Below are 21495 nucleotides of genomic sequence, written 5' to 3' on the forward strand. Positions count from 1 at the left end.
TATTTTTCCTCTCCTGCCTTCTCCATGTAACCTTTGACACCCTTACTAATCAAGAACCTATCAAACTCCACTTTAAATATATCCAGTGACTCAAACTCGATAACTGTCTGTCACAATAAATTCCACAGATTCACCACCATCTGGCTAAAGAAATTCCTCCTCACCTCTGTTCTAAACAGACATTCCTCTATTTTGAGGCTGTGCCCTCTGGTGCTCGACTCCCCAATGAAAGAAATATCCTCTGCGCATCCATTCTATCAAGCCCTCTCAATATTCAATAGGTTTCAATGATATCCCCCTCTTTATTCTAAACTTCACTGGGTACAGGCCTACAACAATCAAACACTCCTCAAATATTAACCCTTTAATTCCTGGGATCATTCTCTTGAACCTCTTCTGGAGCCTTTCCAATGTCAGGACATTCTTTCTCAGTTAAGGGACCGAAAACTACTCACAATACTTCAATGCAGTCTGACCAATGCCTTATATGTAAATCCTCAGTAGCCTCAGCATTAGTAGTGATCTTTCAAATATCACTAGATCTGGACTAGTTCCAGAACACTGGAAAATTCCCAAATGTCAATCTACTTTTTAAAAAGTAAGGGAGGCAAAAGACAGGAAATTATATGCCAGTTAGCCTGACATAAGTGGTTGGCAATTATAAAGGATGAGATTTTGAGATACTTGGAGGCAGACAATAAGACCGAAGTCATTGTGGGTTCCGTAAGGGGAACTCTTGGAATTCTTTGAGGAAATGACAGGCAGGATAGGCAAAGGAGAGTCGGGAGATGCTGTTTACATGGATTTTCATAAGGCCTTTCACAAGGTATAGCATATGAGGCTGCTGAAAAAGATAAGAGCCCATAGTGTTACAGGAAAGATATTAGCATTGCCAGAACATTGGCTGACTTATTTTATTTCCAATAGTGGGATAATGGGAGAGTCCAGAACCAACTTTGGGTCCACGAACTCCACAGTTAATGGTAGGTTAATAGTATTAAAAAGTTTGGGAACCCTTTGTCTAGAACCAGTGCTTTTTTCACTAGAGGGGAGGAGGAATTTCTTTAGCCAGACAATGGCAAATCTGTGGAGTTCAGTTCCACAGACAGCTATAGAGGCTAAGTCACTAGATATATTTAAAGCAGTGTTCCGTAGGTTTTGATTAGTAAGGGTGTTAAGGTTACAGGGTGAAGGCAAGAGAATGTGGTTGAGCGGAAAAATAAATGAGCCATAATCAAATTGCAGAGCAGATGCGATGGGTTAAATGTTATAATTCTGCTCCTATGCCTGATGGTTATGGTCTCTTACTATTGCAAAGATCTTCTCCATGTCCATTCCTTGTAGGCCTTTCAATTTTTTTTATTTCAAATATTTTTATTGTTTTTTAAATAAAGAGAGCATAGTATAAAGAAGGTTTGTGCAGTTCATAACAAATGTATCAAATGTACAATTCACATCTATGAAAGAGTTGCACCCATAGTACAATCATGCTTTAGTTGCCTCCCTGCCCCTACCCACCCCTCTCAATCCCCATCTCCAAGCCATCATTGCATTAGCAAAAAGGGTTAAACAGAACCTTTGTCCCCATAGAGCTGCATTGGTATAGAGAAGATGTATTTTCCTAATGCAAAAACTGCTGTATGTTTACAAGTCTGGGTCTGTAAAATTTTACTGGAAAATGCTGGAAATCAGGGATTTATGCGCAGAGGAAAGGAAGAAAGGATGGACTTTTAGTTTGGCTGGGAATTCTGAAAATATTCAAGAAAGGATCCCCACACCTTTTGGAACTTTATGTCTGAGTTGAGAATTGAATAATGAATCTTCTCAAGGTAGACTAGACACGATGTCCCTGAGCCACTGAGCGTGGGTGGGCGGGGCAGCAGCCCTCCACCTGAGGAAGACTGCACGCCTGGCCAAAAGAGAGGCAAAAGACAGTGTGCAATGCTTGGTCAGACTTAGGTGTGTGCTCCCCTCTCCAGCGGTGCCGAAAAGAGCAATCAAAGGGTTAGGTTGCAAATTATAATTAAGTATTTGGGATAGAGTTTGGAAAACATCTTTCCAGTATTTTTCCAAGCTAGGGCATGTCCAGTACATGTGAATAAGGGAAGCTGTGCCCCTTTTGTATTTGTCACAGCAGGGATTAATATCTGGGTAAATATGAGATAATTTAGTTTTAGACATTTGGGCCCTAACAAGCAATGGCGGGCACATAGAGAGGTTGAGTTAACTAACTTAAGAACTGAATCCCATACATCGTCTGACAGAGAGAAATTTATATCTGCCTCCTAGGCAGTTTTAATTTTGTCAAGAGGGGGCTCGCCTCAGGACCGCTTAGCTTGTCGCAAATAGTAGATATTAGACTTTTGTGCAATGGATTCATGCAGAGAACCATATCAATGACATTTGTGTCGGGTACCTCAGGGAAGTTTGACATCAAAGGGCTAATAAAATGTCTAATTTGCAAATATCTGAAGAAATGAGTGTTGGGTAGGTTAAACTTTGCAGACAGTTGTTCAAATAATGCAAAGCAGTTGTCTATAAAAAGATCTTTAAAGCACCTGATGCCCTTTATATACCAGTCTTGAAATGTTGAATCATGTATAGAAGGCTGGAAGAGTTTATTATATAGAATAGGACTTGAAAAGGAGAAGCCATGGAGACCACTGTGCTTTCTGAACTGAGCCCATACTCTCAGGGTGTGCCTGATAACAGGATTAACAATTGGTTTAGGCGTAAGAAAAGGGAGTGAGGATCCAAGAAGTGTCGAGATGGAGAAATTCCTAATAGACTTCAGCTCCATTGCCACCCATACTGGGCAGTCAGATTGTTTGTAAAATGAGACCAAAAGATGAGACAGTGTATATTAGCTGCCCAGTAATATAAGCAGAAATTGGGTGAAGCTATGCCCCCAACCCTTCTAGATTTTTGAAGATGGACTTTATTCAGTCGGGGACACTTGCCTTTCCATAGGTAGGATGAAAAGATTGAGTCTAGCAAGTCAAAGGAGGATTTAGGAATGAAAGTTAGTATGGATTGAAATAGGTATAAGAACTTAGGAAGAATATTCATTTTGACAACATTAATTCGGCCCATCAGGAACTTGGACAGGGGTGACCACTGTGCTCGGCTCTGTTTTGTATGATTTAACAAATTAATGAAATTTTCTCCAAAAAGACGCTTATGTTTCCTTGTTACTGTGACGTCAAGGTAAGTAAATTGGTTATTCAATGCCTTAAAAGGGAGGCTATGGAACTCTGATGCTTGTGCTTCTCCATTTATTGGAAAAAGTTCGCTCTTGTGTAAATTAAGTTTGTATCCTGAAAACTGGCTAAATTTGTTAAGGAGTGAGAACATGGGGGGGGGGGTAAGGGGGTGATTGGGCATGATATAAAAAGTAAAAGATTGCCAGCATAAAGGGAGACTTTGTGCTCAACTCCCTCCCCCCAAATCCCTGTCAGATCTGCACAACTGCGGAATGCAATCGCCATTGGCTCTATAGCCAGATCAAAAAGTAAAGGGCTTAAAGGGCGCCCTTGCCAGGTTCCACGTTTGAGGTTGAAAGGTTGGGATTGGTGAGAATTGGTCAAAACAGAGGCAGTGGGATGCAAATATAACAGTTTAATCCACATGATAAAACTTGGTCCAAAATCAAATTTTTCTAAAACAGCAAAGAGGTAATTCCATTCCACACAGTCAAGCGCTTTCTCTGCATCTAAGGAGATGACAGAAGATGAATATAAAATATTTAATAGATGGTATATGTTAAAAAAAAAAAGGGGAAGTGGTTTTTGACAAAACCGGTTTGGTCTTCACAAATAATTGAGGGTAGGATGTTCTCCAGTCTACGGGCCAAAACTTCAGCTAAGATTTTGACTTCAACATTTAACAGAGAGATTGGCCTGTATGAGGAGCACTCTGTTGGATCTTTGCCTCTCCTCACTAGAAGAATGATGCATGCCTCATTAAATGATGCTGGCAGTTTACCTTGTTTAAATTAATCAGATAGAACCAAGGTTAGTTGAGGTAAGAGCAGTGACAAAAATGATTTAAAGAATTCTACAGGGAATCCATCGAGTCCTGGAGATTTACCAGGCTGCTGTAATGAGATGGCTGAGAATATTTCCTCCAATGATATTGGCTCATTCAGTCTCATTTTGAGATCAGGAGAAAGTGTGGGGATATTTAAGCTGTTTAAAAAATTCTCAACCAAAATGTTATCATTTGGGGATGCAGAACTGTAAAGTCAGGAGTAAAAATTCCTGAATGTATCATTGATTTCAGGGTGATTCAAGGTGATGTTTCCATTTTCCATTCAAATTTTTGTAACGTGTTGGTTGGCTTTGAGACCCCTTAACTGGTTGGCTAAAAATTTACCATATTTGTCACCATAGATATAGAACCGGCTCTTGCTCTTCAAAAGTAGGCATTCAACTGCGTGAGTGGAAATGAGATCGAATTTAGCTTGAACATCCACTCATTCTTTGTATAACTCTAGATTTTTAATTTGAGCATATTGTTGATCTATTTCTTTAATTTGATTGGCCAGATCTAGTTGTTCTTTATGGGTCTTTCTTTTCATGTTCGCAGTATATGAAATTATTTGACCCGAGGTATACTTTCAAAGCGTCCCAAACAACCAGGCTGAGGTTTCAGGTGACGTATTGGTATTAAGGAAAAGATTAGTTGGTACTCCATAAATTTTACAAAATCATTATCTGACAGTAAGGTCAAATTAAAACGCCAATGCTTATTTATTTGAGGAAGGCCAGGAAGAATTATAGACAGGACAACCAGAGCGTGGTCTGATATCACTATACTCTGATAAACACAGGAATGGTCCGCTGGAATCAGTTGGTTATCATTTAGAAAGTAACCAATTCTAGAAAAGGTGTGATGGTTGTGTGAGAAGAAAGAATATTCTCTCTTATTTGGATGGAGAAAGTGCCATACATCAGAAACCCCATAGTTGGAGAGGAAGGACTGAATTGATGAGGTAGATTTGCTTAGTACTCAGAATAGGAGACGATAGATCCAGCACTCGATCTAACCAACAGTTGAAGTCTCCACCTAGTATGCGAGAGTATGAACTCAGATCAGGCAGCACAGAAAAAAAAACGTTCAAAGAAGTCCACATCATCTGAGTTAGGAGCATATATGTTAGCCAACACTACCAATGTACTACATAATTTCCACAAGACAATGACAAAATGGCTGTCTGTATTTGATATTGTATTGTGGAGCTCAAAGGGAACATTTTGATTTGTGAGAATTGAGACACCCCTGGCTTTAGCCTGAAAGTGGATTGGAAGTGCTACCCCACTCATCGTGACATAAGACGGGAATTGTCAGAACTGCGAGTGTTTCTCTCTTGTGGAAATACAATAGCTCTATTAAACTGTTTGAGATGTGAGAACACTTTCCTTCTTTTAACAGGGTGATTCAGCCCTTGATATTCCAGCTTACAAAATTTAACAGACTAACCACTTTCCTTTAAAAGAGATACAGGTTGATAGGCATAAGCAGTGTCAAGGTTTTGGGTATCAGCTCTGAGGCAAAAATGTAAAACAAAGAAACAGGGCAGAAATAAATCCTGTGTAACAAGGACTTAAGGGTTCTTAAAACAGTACCGGCATTGGAGTACCCTCCCACCGCTCCCCCAACCCACAACGAGACAGTTGCCAGAGAGCATAGCAGCAAGCTCTTAAGGACAATGATCATCCAACAGTACAACATCCTGTCACCTGTAGCGTCATCTTCAACTCCGTTACTGATATTTAAACAGTAAGCATTCAACCCTCCTAAACTGACATTGTGCTTAGTGAAAGACAAAACAATTCCCCCAAAGTTTATTAAACATGGCTCTGAAAAATGAAGTATAACACAAATATAAGCTGATATTTGAAGAAAAATTAAAAAATAAACTACCCAGTGCTCTTCCAACGAAAGGTTGTAGAGTTCACTGAATTGAAGGAAAAAGGAAATACTCTCGATAGAGAGCAGTCTGAATGAATATTATTCCACCTGTCGTGGTAGTCAGTACCTAACCCAGCCAAGCCAGACCAGATCTCGCTATCCAAGCACTGCTAACATTACCTGGCAGAGAGTATGTGAGAAAAGTATTTTATGAAGAATTCAGGGTAGTGGGGAGGCTGTTGATGCATTTCCATGCTTCGTCTACCAAGTGTAGCCACTTCTTGTCGCCGCTGGGCAGTGTGATACAGAGACATGCAGGGTATAGTAGAGAGGGCTTTAGTCCTCGGTTGTATAGCTCCATCATTAATTCTCTGTACTCAGCTTGCAGGCTCAAAACTTCGGGAGAGTAATCCTCCACAACCCAATTCTGCTGGCCGTGGTATTCTAGCTTCCCTCTCTAACCAGGAAATCTTTAATCTGGTAGTGGTGCAGGTGAAGAGTGACCAGGTGTGGTTTCTGTCCTGAGGCTGGTTTAGCTGTTAGTGAATGGTGGGTTTTATCACTCTCCAGCAGGGATGGGAGCATCTCCTTCCCAAAGATCTCACAAAGCAGACTGGAAAAAAGTTCAATAGGACGCTCGTCTTCAATAGATTCCAGCAGGCCCAGGATGCGTAGGTTCTGCTATCTGCTCCAGCCCTCCAGGTCAGTAACTTTAGCCATTACCTTGATATTGTTTTCACATAAGCTGGAGCAGATGTTTTCCAGCTCACTGACGTGCTGGCTCAGGTCGTCCGTAGCAAACTCAAGGGTAAGTGTTGGCCATGGTCCTCCAAATTGCATTTTTAGTTGAGTTTAGTTTCCAGCAAACTGATAAAAGATTTAAATTTGGCCACTAATGCCTCATGGTGTTGGTCTAGCAGTGTGGCAATAGCCTCAACTGTCAAGCCAGCCGCCGAAATGTCTTTTTTCCCTGGATTTAGTACTCTTTGAGGTCATTGTGAAGTGAGCATTGTCACAGGCTGCCAACTCGTCTTCTTTCCTGGATTTAGTACTCTTCGAGGTCATTGTGAAACGAGCATTCTCACAGGCAGGGGGAAGAGCAAAAAGTCCAACAGTTTGGTTTGAGAAGAGGGGGAAGAAAGTGAGAAAATAAAAAGTATGAGAGTGTCGGTTCTCTGCGACTACTCCATGTGGATGCCAACCAGAAGTCCAGCCTTTCAATGTTTTGCAAGTTTCCATGAGAACACCCTCAGTCTTCTGAGCTAAGCCATCAAACACTCCTCATACATTAACCCTTTCATTCCCAGAATCACCCTTGTAAACCTCATCTGGCCCTCTACCAAGCCAGTACATCCTTTTCCTTTCTTTGGCATGGGCTCAAAAGTGCTCATAATATTCTTAAAGCCTCAGCATTACATTCTTGATTTTAGTTTCTAGTCATTTTGAAATGAATGCTAACTTTACATTTGCCATCTTTCATACTGACTCAACTTGCAAGTTAATCTTCAGGAAATCCTACACTATGAATATAAAGATTAGCTGTGTTCATCACATATAAACATATAATAATTACAGCACAGAAACAGGCCATGTCAGCCTTTCTAGTCTGTGCCAAACTCCTACTCTCACCTAGTCCCACCGACCTGCACTTGGCCCATAACCCTCCATTCCCTTCCTGTCCATATATCTATCCAATTTAACTTTAAACGACAACATCGAACCTGCCTCAACCACTTCTGCTGGAAGCTCATTCCACACAGCCACAACTCTGATTAAAGAAGTTACCCCTCATGTTACCCCTAAACTTTTGCCCTTTAACTCTTAACTCATGTCCTCTTGTTTGAATCTCCCCCACTCTCAATGGAAGAAGCCTATCCATGTCAACTCTATCAATCCCCCTCACTTTTAAACACTCCTATCAAGTCCCCTCTCAACCTTCTATGCTCCAAAGAATAAAGACCTAACTTGATCAGCCTTTCTCTGTAATTTAGGAGATGAAACCCAGGCAACATTTTAGTAAACTTCCTCTGTACTCTCTCAATTTTATTGACATCTTTCCTATAATTCGGTGACCAGAACTGTACACAATACTCCAAGCTTGGCCTTACCAATGCCTGATACAATTTCAACATTACATCCCAACTCCTATACTTAATGCTCTGATTTATAAAGGCCAGCATACCAAAAGCTTTCTTCACCACCCTATCCACATGATTCCACCTTCAGGGAACTATGCACCATTATTCCTAGATCCCTCTGTTCTACAGCATTCTTCAATGCCCTACCATTTACCATGTATGTCCTATTTTGATTAGTCCTACCAAAATGTAGCACCTCACATTTTTCAGCATTAAACTCCATCTACCATCTTTCAGCCCTAGCTGGCCTAAATCTCTCTGCAAGCTTTGAAAACCTACTTCATTATCCACACCACCACCTATCTTAGTATCATCTGCATACTTACTAATCCAATTTACCACCCCATCATCCAGATCATTAATATATATGACAAACAACATTGGACCCAGTACAGATCCCTGAGGCACACTGCTACACACCGTTCTCCAATCTGACACAGTTATCCACCACTACTCTGGCATCTCCCATCCAGCCACTGCTGAATCCATTTTATTACTTCAATATTAATGCCTAACGAATGAACCTTCCTAACTAACCTTCCGTGTGGAACCTTGTCAAAGGCCTTACTGAAGTCCATATAGACAACATCCATCGCTTTACCCTCGTCAACTTTCCTAGTAACCTCATCAAAAAATTCAATAAGATTTGTCAAACCTGACTTTCCACGCACAAATCCATGTTGACTGTTCCTAATCAGACCCTGTCTATCCAGATAATTATATATACTATCTTCAAGAATACTTTCCATCAATTTACCCATCACAGATGTCAAACTCACAGGCCAATAATTGCTAGGTTTATTCTTAGAACCCTTTTTAAACAATGGAACCACATGAGCAATACACCAATCCTCCAGCACCATCCTTGTTTCTAATGACATTTGAAATATTTCGGTCAGAGCCCCTGCTATTTCCACACTAACTTCCCTCATAGTCCTAGGGAATATCTTGTCCGGACCCAGAGACTTACCCACTTTTATATTCCTTAAAAGCTCCAGTACTTCCTCTTCTTTAATCGTCATACTTTCCATAACTACCCTTCTTGTTTCCTTTACCTACACAATTCAATATCCTTCTCCTTAGTGAATACCAAAGAAAAGAAATTGTTTAAAATCTCCCCCATCTCTTTTGGCTCCGCACATAGCCGTCCACTCTGGTTCTCTAAGGGACCAATTTTATCCCTCACTATCCTTTTGCTATTTATATAACTGTAGAAACCCTTTGGATTTATTTTCACCTTACTTGCTAAAGCTGCCTCGTATCTCCTTTTAGCTTTTCTAATTTCTTTAAGATTCATTTTACATTCTTTATATTCCTTGAGCACCTCATTAACTCCAACCTGCCTGTATTTATTGTAAATCCCTCTTTTTCCAAATCAAGTTTCCTATATCCCTTGAAAACCATGGCTCTCTCAAACTTTTAACCTTTCCTTTCAACCTAACAGGGCCATAAAGATCCTGTACCCTCAAAATTTCACCTTTAAATGACCTCCATTTCTCTATTACATCCTTCCCCTAAAACAAATTGTCCCAATCCACTCCTCCTAAATCCTTTCACATCTCCTCAAAGTCTTTCTCCAATCAAAAATCTCAACCCTGGGTCCAGACATATCCTTCTCCATAATTCACGTCACAACCACCCTCTCAAAGCACTTCATTACAGTTACTGTAATTGCTATCAGACAGTAGATATTGAGGCAGGTCACCGCATTCCTCTTCATCTCTGATACGATAGATCCCTTCTGATGCAGGTGGGAACATCAGACCGCAAAAGCGAGGCGCCAAGTGTGTTCTTAAATACTCCAGTCAGTTAGTCCACACATATCTTTAGTTCTTAACTAGGTATGCTATCTGGACCAAATGCCTTTTGTAGATTCGCCTTCTTGAAGAATGCTGGACATTGGCCTCAGAGATTGAAATTCCAGGGTGATCTGGAGCTGTGGGGCTCCTGTGGGTGTGTTATAGTTCTCCCTCATTGTTCTCTGCTGAACATCAAAACATGCAGTGAAATACATCATATGCATCAAAACAAATCAACAAGGATTGTGCTGGGCAGCACGTAAGTGTTATCATGCTCCCCATTTAGAAAACAGTCTTCTCCTTTATTCCTTCTTCCAATGTTTATGACTACACACTTCCTTATACAGATTTCCCCTGCCATCCGAAGGTAGAGCGTTCCTACGAAACAGTTCGTAAGCCGGAATGTCGTAAAGCGAAGAAGCAATTACCATTTATTTATATGGGAAAATTTTGTGAGCGTTCGCAGACCCCAAAAATAACCTACCAAATCATGCCAAATAACAGATAAAACCTAAAATAACAGTAACATATAGTAAAAGCAGGAATGATATGTTAAATACACAGCCTATATAAAGTAGAAATACTTTTCCACAATCATTGCTGCACTGTTGTCTGTAGCGAAAATCTCACGCAAGCGCCATCGGCAAAAGCAAAGCGCAAGCTCTCTCGGCAGAAAATCTCAGGCAAGCGTTATCGGCAAAAACGCTCTCTCTAGTAATCTTTAAGCTATGAAGCTGCCAAATCATACCAAATAACCCATAAAAATACACAGCCTATATAAAGTAGAAATAATGTATGTACAGTGTAGTTTCACTTACAGGAATCGAGAAGACATCGAGCACACTGATGATGGTGTGTTAGGCAGAGTCGTCACAGGCTGGGGTGGTGCAGTAGCCCCTACCCTCCAGGCCGCTGACCGATCCCGATCTGCGAAGCATGCAGAGGTGCAGCAGTAGCCGGTAGGCACACAGCCCACCTTTAAAATGCCGAAATAAACAAGCTAATTAATTAAGTGCACCTGGCATGTAATTAATTAGCATGCTTATTTTGGATTTTTTCTTAAAGATGTGCTGTGTGCCACCCGGATACCGTTGCATTCTCTGCGAATCGGTATCTGTCCATGACCCGGGGGTTGGGGTGGTGGGACACTGGGGTGTCATCTCATCGATCAGGGCAGGCAGCTCATCTTCTCCTATGACTGCCCGCCTTGATGTCAAAGGTCGAGGTTCGTCATCTGCTGTGGAAGGCTTGCTTGACTGCTGATCCTCGCGCATTTTTCTATTATACAGTTCTTTGTAAGCACTCAAACCATCCTACAAGTATCCCCTAAACCGACTTACCCTTTCAAAATTAAAGTTGTACTTTATCATTGCAGCAAAAATCTCACGCAGTTGCTTCACGTTCAGTTCGCTACTGCATTCGGTTTCGATTGTTACCCTTTCCTCTTCCAATTGCATCAGCTCTTCATCTGTCAGTTCTTGGTCATGCGATGCCAAAACCTGTTCAACATCATCTTCGTCAGCTTCCACAAGCCAAACTCACTTTGTCCTTACTTCGTTCACCATGATCAAAACGTTTAATTATGTCTAGTTTTACGCTAAGTGCAATACACTTACAAGCTTTTTTAGGCTTTTCCGATACCTTAGAACTCATCTTGCTAACAGCTGCTCACAGACACGTGTTTAAGCAATGCCGGCGAGAATTCCGTTCTGAATCCGGGGAGAGCGGCTGCTCAGGGTGCATGCTGCCTTTTATCGTGCATTGATCTTTTGCGCGCTGATTTTTTAATCGCATGCTGCCTTTTTGCATAACAGTGAAAACACCTTCTGTTAGCAAAAACAGGGAACTAATATAGGTCTTTTGTAACACTGAGGTTTCGTAAAGCAAACATTCGAAAAGCGGGGGACACTTGTATTTTGTTCCATTTGCCACTTATTTGCCCATTCTTCTAATTTGTCCAAATCCTTCCGCAGACTGTTCACTTAACAATCAAACTTCCACCATTGGCCATTTCCCTGGTAACAGACAGTGATGGTAATGTAATTGGAATTCTTCCTATTTGCATGCTGGTTTCCCCACTGGCACCTGCACTTCTGATATTCTCAGTATGCTTAATTACTCAGCTGGAAAGAATTCTTATTCCATATCTAACACTGATTAATAGAGCAATCCAAAGGTGCAAAGTAACAACGAGCTGTTCAAAGAATGAAATCAACTTCCAGACCTTTGTTTAGTGCAAGTGTTGGACTGCTACCTTGAAAAGCAAATGAGCTGAAAAATTGAGCCAAACTTCAGTAAATTGAAATGAAATACATCTCACTTTTCTGCATTAAATCTGTAGTGCAACAAATTACATATGGAGTCAATTTACTTTGTGAATCTTGGAAGCAGCATTTCAGAATTTATTTTCCTTACACAATGTTTTAATTTCTTTTTTGATCAAATTTTTCTTTCCAGCATCGTTTCTCCATTCCAACCTTTCCCCACTCCCTTCCTCTGATCACTTCACTAAACATGACTAACCATTGTCATTTCATTCTGATGCTAAGTCAGTGCAGTGAGGTTCACAAGAGAACATTCATGATCAGAAGCCAATAACTTTTCCCAATAGCTAACAATTGGTTAAATTTTAACCAATAATCAAACTTATACCTTTATCCAACCCAGTACTTCCCATTCCCAGAGCTAACATTAATTATATCTATAGTAAATAGCAAGTTTTTCTTTCTACAGTACTACTACCATGAAGACTCAGGCCTAGGAGGCCAGCGTCAGGCACGATTATGGACTCCCCACTTCTCCCTCATCAGTGTGTTCAGTTCATCAACATTAGCCGTGCCACTGTCTTCTAGGAGCGTGTTGACCATAGTCTTGGGAGGCGCCCAGGGTTCATCCTCCCATGCTTGGGCTACAATATGATGACTAAGCTGGCAGGTAGCTCAGGGTGGCGTAGACACTGCCCTGCTAGTTACAGTCTTCTCTCCTCGATTTTAGTGGTGAGCATCAGTAGATTGTTATAGATTGTAGATTGTCAAGAGCCATCCGGAGCATGCATGTATAGCAACCATCTAGAGACTTTCGCATAGTCTTGGTGAGTGTCCATGTCTCGCATCCGTACGTGAGAATGGACTCTATGACTGCTATGAAAATCTTCTTTTTAAGCCCTCTGGTCACGTTTGACTTCCAGATTTTCTTCACGTCGTTCATAGCCCTCCATGCCAGTGCCTTCCGTATCTTTATGTCCTTCTCCGAACTCAACATTCTTGACCCGAGGTACTTGTAGTCAAAAACTTTAATGTTATCATTTTCTACGGTTGTCACAGTTAAGTGCCAGTTAAACAGTTATAAGTATTAAATATCCTTCATTTACTACTAAGCAATTGAATTCAATAAATTGTGAAAGAGATGAATGTTTCTCTTTTCATAAGAAACTATTTATAGAATATCATTTATTACATCACAATCATATGTCTCAGAATGGCAGAATACAATGAGGGCTGAATTGACTGGCACTATAATGCCTGAAGTCATGATTTGTGACTAATTTGCTCCCATTTAATCTTGTACAGGAGACAAAGATTCAAACTGTAACCTCATTATCTTGATTTAAGTGACCTGCTGGCACCAATAAGTCTATTACTGGTTATAGAGCATAACCAAGTAATCGCTTCAGTGTGTCTAGCACCAGTTTGCACATTTTGAAGGCATGGTGCCTTGTAGTGATTGCTGTTGGAAGTTATGTTTGCCCAGATATTCAAACACTCACACAAAGATAGCTAAAAACAGGCATCCAGATATTCAGACAACACTAGAATCCTTTGCAAAGGAAAAGAGAAATGTAAAGCCCCTACGTAGTAGCTGACAATTGATATGGGAAGCAATAAAGAATAAACAATAAATAACTCAAATCCCAAGGTGTTGCAAAAGATTTAATGACATTACATGAATGTGCAAGATTAGTAGATATATCAACAATTTCTACTTTCTATCAGCTTATCACTACACCATACACTGCCTGATGCACTGCAGCTCCAACATCTAAATTTCAGCACTTTCCGTCTACTTTATCCAACCCTCATGTACCACCACATTAGGCCAGACATTCACATCTCAATTTACATGCACAACTATCTGCAGAAAGGTTATGTAATCAAAACATACTTCCTCTGTTGCAATGAGGCAGAAAACCAATTGGACTTGTTCTAAAGAAAGTGTTGGTCAATATGTAAACAACGATTACTTAAACTCATGGCCAGAACAGTGTAGAGAAGGCTGAAAATGAATGATTTTCCTTCTCATATCCCAGTTTCTTCTCAATCCACAAACTTTCATTTCTCAAAAGTCAAATTTGGGTTTATTGGCATATGCAAATTACAGGTGTAGCCCCCCCCCGGCCACCCTCAGGATCGCTCGGCTCGCTGTCATCTAGGGAAACAGCCTTGGCCCCGCCAAACTGGGTAATTAGTTTGTGTGGATGCTGTGTGAGGTACCCCACCCTGCCCAAATAACAGACAATACACCAGATGCAATTAAATGATTTACAGTTTATAGATATTACTGGAACTATATAATTGAGAATAAAATAAAAGGAAAATGAAAGGCGCCACACTTATCAAAGTTCAATCTCTTCGTGCACAAAACCGTTGGAGCTCAAGGACCACCTTCTTCACCCTGCAACCCCTCAGACCACCTCGACCGGCCACCTGGGACCACCCACGGTGGTCAACCAGACGTTCCACACGAGTCCGTCTCCTCTCCTCACGTCCCGCTCAGGGTCCAACCCAGTTAGCGGACTCACAGCGCCTCATCCATCCTGTCTCGCTTTCCTGCCTTCTGGCCAAAACCCCACGCATACAGTATCTTCAAATACACCAAAACCATAACAACTATCCCAATTGGTTAATAGCACTCTTATCACCCTCTAAACCAAAACAAGCTGCTAGCGCAAACTTTCTCAGCATTTAACACAAAGCCACATTCCCCACATTAACATAACAAAGATGCCATTTTAATTAGCCTCCCCAGTAACATAAAAGTCAAAACCCCCTTACACATGCATATAGCAACAGATATACAATATTCACAGGCAAAACAGAAATTAAATATAAATCATACCCCAGCTTTACAAGAAAGAACACAATTAGAACAAAACTACATCAAATCCATTATAGTATAAATGTTCGTAGTCTTTCTATACTTAGGCAATGATTAAGGTTGTGCAGATTGGTTCTAGAGATAGATAATTGAATGGATAAAACTGTTCTTGAACCTGGTAGTGTGGGACTTCAGGCTTTTATAACCGCTGCCCCATGGTAGCTGTGAGAAGGTGGCATGGCCTGGATGGTGTGAATCTTGGTTGATAGGTGTTTTCTTTTTGAACCAGTGCCTCATGGAGCTACAATTTGTAAGTAACATCCATATCCACCATACACACTTGCCGTTCTCTCATGCCCAACTCTCAACAGAATCATATACATTAATTTGAAATAGCAAGACCTCTGCACATGGTAACACAGTGACAATTGATCAGCATAAAGATGATAAAGAAATGGTCATCACATTCATACACCACCAACTAAAATACTGAATGAATACCAGAGGCCAGCTGAGAATTGGCATTTAGAGGATGAAAGAATAGCCCAGGTGTCAGCTGTGCTGAAGGTGTAGGCACAAAGGGCTGCTACAGAACCTTTAGACAACTATATTCATGGGCTAAGCTGATTAGCAGATGTCTGCTGTATTTTCATATTCTGCTAGAAAGCATTCACAATATACCAAGGAGCATGGAAGAAAATAGTTTTACAAAATTTTGCATATCTTTATGTGAAGCATGTCTGGGTTCTGTAAAGGAAGCCATATGATTTGGGTGACAGTGCTCAGGACAGCTTTATTGTATGACAGTGCTCCAGAAAACTAATACTCTCCAATTCTTCTTGCTCCTCCACTTCTTGCTTCATAGCTATTGGCAAGCCAAAACCCTCACTACGGCAGGCTGTGGAGCCTCCAACAGGTGATCATGTTTTTAGAAACTTGACTCTATTACATAGTGAAAAGTGTCTCCAGAGAAGCAGAGGTATTGCTTCTGTATACTGCTGGGTTTCACAGTCAGGTTGTGGGAAGCTGCCTAATTCTCAATATGTGAAAGATGACTTAAGATCAAAGCCAAGAAGCAAGTAGTTAAGGGATACCCCTTGATTCCTTCAGCCTGTCTGATGACTTAAAGATGGACGACAGAATAGTGTGTTGCAATATGAGGGAGTCTTGACATTGATATATATGGAAACAAGGATTAGGACTGGAAGTGAGACACTTAACCCTTTAAAGCTGGTTCTGCCATTTAATAAGGTGGCTGATATAATTACTGAACTCTGCATTTTGTCTACCCATGGTAATATTTTGCCCCCTTGTTTATTATAAAATGCATCTACCTCAGTTTTTAAAATATCCATCCTCCAGAAATCCAAAATATAATTATAATGATGCTCAGGTAATGATCATACATTAGCTGGTTCGGGGAACAAAGTTCCTATCTAGATTTATAGAGGGTAGAATAAGGGCCATTGGCCTTAAACTAATCCCATTATATCCTCCCCACATTCTCATTGACTCCTGGATTCTACCACTTATCTAAACACGAGGGGGAATATATAGTAGCTAATTGACCAAACGCTCTGCATGCCTTTGACAAAACACACCAAATGCTGGAGGAAATCAGCAGTTCAGGCAGCGGCTATGGAAATAAATAAACAGTCATCATTTCAGACAGATCCTTCATCAGGAATGGAAAAAAGATGATAATTCAGAGCAAGAAAATGTGGGGAGAGGAGGAAGAAGCACAAGGAGATAGATGAAACTGGAAGGGGTGGGAAGAAGTTGATTGCTGAAAGATGAATGTCATGGTCCCTTCTGGCAATCCCCCACCATGACATTTACCTCAGGAATTGGGCCTCAATCACCTCATTTAAATCCCAATCATTCCCAGGTTCCACTGCTACACACACCTGCTTCCCATCAGAAACTGCAGAATAAAGACCCTGTGACCACAACAAGGAGTTGCCAGTTTGTTGGTTGACTCTTGTAGGAGTAGCCTTGTTCCATGGTTCTTAGGACTATCAGTTCTCAGGCTAGCATCGTTCCTGAATTCTCTACTAAAACCAAGACTTCGGCTAAAGATGCTGTCTGGACACCAGTTCCACGCTTGTTATGACCATAACGCCTCCCGACTCGGCCTCCGCGCCTGTGTTCAGCACTTGGGTTCATACCACTGCCACGTCCTTGCAACAATGAAGGGCTAGAGGAGGAGGAATCTGATAGGAGAGGGTAGAGAATCATGGAAGAAATGGAATGAGAAGCAGCAGAGGGAGGGGATGGGCAGGTATGAAGATAGGAGAGAGGAGGAAATAGGAATGGGGAATGGTGAAGGAGAGTAGGGAGGCAATAACCAGAAGTTCATGCCATTGGGAAGAGGGGGAAATCTGAGGCACCCAGAGGACATCACTGCTGCCATGTGGGTAACATGTAAATTGCATTTGTGCAGCATTGCTGGTCAGGTCTGAAGTGGCATCAGTGGAGCTGTGAAATGGCAGTTTCACTAGTTGTGCCACCCAGCTGAAAATAAACTGAATTTTCAAATGGCATTCTCAAAGCACTGCAGCTGTAGTTAATGTGTTCCTGCATCTTTGGGAAGTTCACAATCTGCAAAGGTCCAGACGGTTGTGCATTGGATGGCTTTCTGGATATTTGGGAAGTCCAGAATCCCCAGAAGGCTGCATATCTCAATTTTTCAAATGAAATAGAGCATAGAATAGTACAGCACAGTACAGGCCCTTCAGCCCACACTGTTGTGCCGACCCTCAAACCCTGCCTCCCATACAAGCCCCCACCTTAAATTCCTCCATATACCTGTCTAGTAGTCTCTTAAACTTCACGAGTGTATCTGCCTCCACCACTGACTCAGGCAGTGCATTCCACGCACCAACCACTGAGTAAAAAAACCTTCCTCTAATATCCCCCTTGAACTTCCTACCCCTTACCTTAAAGCCATGTTCTCTTGTATTGAGCAGTGGTGCCCTGGGGAAGAGGTGCTGGCTATCCACTCTATCTAGTCCTCTTATTATCTTGTACACCTCTATCATGTCTCCTCTCATCCTCCTCCTTTCCAAAGAGTAAAGCCCTAGCTCCCTATAATTAGTCCACTATAATTACTCTTTAAAAGATCTGAATAGCTGGAGTGTGATGTCACTGTCAACATCACCATTACTGCAATGCAAATTTAGATCTAGATTGTGGCACATATTTGCCCACTTGTTCAATGGTGAACTACATGCAGGTACAATCTATTAGACCATAAGACCACAAGACATAGGAGCAGAATTAGTCCAATTGGCCCATTAATCTCACTCTGCCATTTCATGACTGATCCCTGGTCCCATTCAACTCCATAACACCTGCCCTCTCACCATATCCCTTGATGAGCTGCCCAATCAGGAATCCATCAACTTCCACTTTAAATATACCCACATAATTGGCCTCAACTGCAGTCTGTGGCAGAGCAGTCCACAGATTCACCACTCTTTGGCCAAAAAAAAAAAAAAATCCTTATTACTTCTGTTTGAAAAGATCACTCCTCAATTTTGAGGCTGTGTCCTCTGGTTCTAGATACTCCCACCAGAGGGAACATCCTCTCTACATCCACCTTATCTAGCCCTTTCAACATTCAGTAGGTTTCAATAAGATCCCCATGCATTCTTCTAAGTTCCAGTGAGTACAGGCCCAAAGCTGCCATACACTCCTCATATGTTAACCCCTTCATTGCTGAACCTCTGAACTCACTCCAGTGACAATACAACCTTTGAGCTAAGGGGCTCAAAACTGTTGACAATACTCCACATGTGGCCTGACTAGTGTCTTATAAAACCTCATTATTACCTTCTAGATTTTATATTCTATTCCCCTTGAAATAACTGCCAACATTGCATTTGCTTTCTTTACCAAGAATCAACTTGTGAATTAACCTTCTGAGAGTCTTGCCCGAGGACTCCCAAGTCCCTTTGTCCCTCTGATGTTTGAATTTTTTCCCCATTTAGATAATAGTCTACACTATTGTTCCTTTTACCAAAATGCATCATCATACTTTTCTCAGCACTGTACTCTATCCATCACATTTTTGTCCATACTCTCAATTTGTCTATGTCCTGCTACAATTTCATTGCTTCTTCAGCAATACTTAACCCTCCACCTATCTTTACATCATCTACAAACTTTGCCACAAATCCATCAATTCCATTGTCTAAATCATTGGTGAACAATGTGAAGATTTTGTGGAGGGCCCTTTTTCTGTCACCTTCCAATTTGTCTTGTAACTCTGTGGAGTCTGTTTATTCTTCTCATGTGATGAAGATCAATAGCAACTTCACCAAGCCCCTATAACTAGATTAATAAGATTTTACTCTGGCTTACAGTACATTTCAGAGACTAGTTTAGATTCTCAAAAGCCCAAAGGAGATTTCTTTACAACACACTCAATTTTGAAAAGTACATCAAGGACATACAAGTAAGTGATTATTCTATCAAACAGAAAATTCTTTTTGTTATTATATGTTTGTATATGGCTAGCGTGAGAGGGCATATTTTTAAGGTGCTTGGAAGTAGGTACAGAGATATCTGGGGTGAGTTTTTTTTTTAAAAACGCAGTGAGTGGTGAGTGCATGGAATGGGCTGCCGGCGGTGCTGGTGGAGGCGAGAACAATAGGTTCTTTTAAGAGACTCCTGGATAGGTACATGGAGCTTAGAAAAATAGAGGGCTATGGATAAGCCTAGGTAGTTCTCAAGTAAGGACATGTTCAGCACAGCTTTGTGGGCCGAAGGTCCTGTATTGTGCTGTAGGTTTTCTATGTTTCTATTTCCACAGACATTGTGCATCTTCTCCAGGAGCCTATTTTCATAGTTTTTGTGTGTTACACATTGCTTCAGACTTGTGAGATGTTGTTTATCATTAAGTTCAGCAAATATCTTAAAGTGACCTTTAACTTGACATTGTTTGAATGACTGGCTAATCCATTTATGGCATTGGTTACAGAAAAAAAATCCCTTGCACTTTGAATTGTACCATAGAATTGTTAATATCTTCCTCGATAAGTGTATGAGATTTTGTTTTATCCCACTAATTTGAAGAATGGATTCTTCAAGGCCACTAGATTATGTATTAGCACTAGCCAACAGTGTTAAAGAGCCATACAAAATGGACACAGGTCTGTTATATAGCCTTTCTTATCCACTTACCTGTTTGTTTAAATGACATTATATTACTCACCTCTACCACCTCCTCTGTCAGCTTGTTTCTCAAAGTGGTGCCGATAAGTGAAAACTCTTTGCTTACAGCTCCGATGGGATTCGTCAAATATTCTTGTTTCGAACTACAGCTGAAATCCACAGATACAGCAATGAGTACTTCAATAAGCAACATCATATTAGGACATTTTTAAAAATCGATCAAAATTGACAGACCCCGGATGGCAGACTTAGATTGTGAGTGCGTTTCCGCTTTAGGAAAACGGAAGTGGGAAAGGTGCACTGAGCTACAGGTACAATTAAAATTCAGAGGCCTTAGACCCACACTCCCAACTCCCTTGCTAGTGAATGTACAGTCTCCAGAAAATAAAATTGAAGATCTCAATGCCAGATTGCAGTACCAGAGGGACATCAGGCACTGTCATGTAATTGTTTCATGGGAACATAGCTAAACCCTGCAATTTCAGATGCAGCACTGCAGTTCAAGGACTTCACCATTCATTGTAAAGAACAGACAATTGAGTCTTTTGAAGAAGAGGGGGACTATGCTTCATTATTAACTCATCACAGTGGACAGAAGTGACAGTCCTATCTTAGTCCTACTCACCTGATCTCAAACATCTAGTGGTCAAGTTTTGTCTATTTTATCATGGCTGAAGGAAGATTACAGCTGGGAGCTTAATGTCCAAGGATACACATTGTATTGAAAGGGCAGACTGGGAGGCAGAGGGGGTGGCATTGCTCTGTTGGTAAAAAATGAAATCAAATCCTTAGGAAGAGGTGACATAAGGTCAGAAAGTGTTGAGTCATTGTAGATAGAGCCAAGGACCTGCAAGAGTGAAAAAAAACATGATAGGAGTTGTATACAAACCCCCAAATAGTAGTAAGGATGTGGTCTACAAATTGCCACAGGTGATAGAAAACGCATGCCAAAAGGGCAATATTAGAATAATCATGGGAAATTTCAATCTGCAGGCAGATTGGGAAAATCAGGTTGATGCCAAGTTCCAGGAGGGGGAATTCCTAGAGTGCCAATGAGATGACTTTTTAGAGCAGCTTGTGGTTGAGCCAACTAGGGGGTTAGCTATTCTGGATTAGGTGTTGTGTAATGAACTGGAATTGATTAGAGAGCTTAAGGTAAAAGAAAATCCTTAGGGTCAAGTGATCATAATGATTAAATTCACCATGAAATTTGAGAAGGGGAAGCTTAAGTCAATATTACAGTAGAGTAAAGGGAATTACAGAGGCATAGGAGAGGAATTGGCCAGAATTGATTGGAAAAGAATACTGGCAGTGCAACAATGGCTGGAATTTCTGGAAGCGATTTGGAAGGCACAATATATATACATACCAAA

The sequence above is a fragment of the Mobula birostris genome, chromosome 7 (assembly GCF_030028105.1).
Source record: "Mobula birostris isolate sMobBir1 chromosome 7, sMobBir1.hap1, whole genome shotgun sequence".
NCBI lineage: Eukaryota > Metazoa > Chordata > Chondrichthyes > Myliobatiformes > Myliobatidae > Mobula > Mobula birostris.